Consider the following 1,421-nt stretch of genomic DNA (forward strand, 5'->3'; position numbering starts at 1 on the left):
ATCCAGGATGGTCCGACTTGTGGCCCCAGGCACTTAATCACTTTAGGAGGAAAAAGCTAATGAAGCAGTATCATTTAGAGGTTGTGAACATGGAAATCTAACTTAATATTGTAATTAATCATTTCATTTTAAAGGCGGCTCACCCTGTGTGAGCTTTGCAAGATGATGCAAGTTGCCCAAGTTCACATACAGAAGTGGAGCAGGACTTGAACATGGGTTGCCCTTACCAAAGCCTGGTCGTTTGCTTTAAATTGAGGCCTTTGGAATATGTGGGGCCTGCTCACTGCAGTGCTCTGATGTGATAACAAAAGCTGTAAATGATTATATTTATTTAATTAAAGTATTTATTTATGTTATTTAAATTTCTGGCTAAAGCAGTAATGCATGTTCTTTGTTCAAAACTTGGAAAACTCAAAGAAGAATTTTAAAAAAGGCAGAGGCAGTCACTGAGTATGCCTCAAAAACAGACCACATTCCTCTGTTATTACAGTAAATTGTTATAACTGTCTATTTCAGGGGTCCTCAGACTTTTTAAACAGGGGGCCAGTTCACTGTCCCTCAAACGTTGGAGGGCCAGACTGCAGGACCTGGGATGAGTCGGCTGCTAAGCAGGACAGGCAGCAGTGGCAAAAACACCTGACAGGCCAGATAAATGTTTTAGGCAGGTTGCATGTGGCCCGCGGGCCATAGTTTGAGGACGCCTGGTCTATTTTATCATTAGCTATTACTGTTACACGTAGGGACTAAAACAACCACGGATAAAAAATACTCAAGATCAAATATAACAGTACAACAACAACAAATAATATGAGTAAAAAAATATACAGTATGCCAACTATTTATATATCATTTGCGTTGTATTAAGTATTGTAAGTAGTCTAGAGATGATTTGAACTACATGGGAGGATATATGTATAGGTTAGATGCAAATACTGTACCACTTTATAGAAGGGACTTGAGCATCCCCAGATTTTGGTAGCTTTAAGAGGTCCTGAAACTCCAGTTCAGGGACGAGTGTAAGAAAAGACAGAAGCCTGTGTGTAGGTCCATGCTGTGTGGAGTCTCAGGCATCCACCAGAGGTCTCAGGACAATCGTCAGAGTATTGACCGGGATGACTGTGCTGGCCGCATTGCTTACATGAGTTTGTTTCTAATACTTCTGTTGCCCTTGTAGTTATAGATTTCTTGGGAATATTATTTCAACTAGCCAGTATTCTATCCTCTGACTACACTTTTTTAAAAATTTTTTTTATTAAATCGTAGCAGTATACATTAATACTATCATGGGGTACAGTGTACTGTTTCTGTATACAATTTTAAATACTTTCATCCAACTGGTTAACATAGCCTTCATGTCTTTTTCTTAGTTATTGTGTTAAGACATTTATATTCTTTTTTTTTTTTTTATTGAATGGTAACTA

Source organism: Otolemur garnettii, unplaced genomic scaffold (genome assembly GCF_000181295.1).
Source record: "Otolemur garnettii isolate 467f Iridium unplaced genomic scaffold, OtoGar3 scaffold00075, whole genome shotgun sequence".
NCBI classification, from domain to species: Eukaryota; Metazoa; Chordata; class Mammalia; order Primates; family Galagidae; genus Otolemur; species Otolemur garnettii.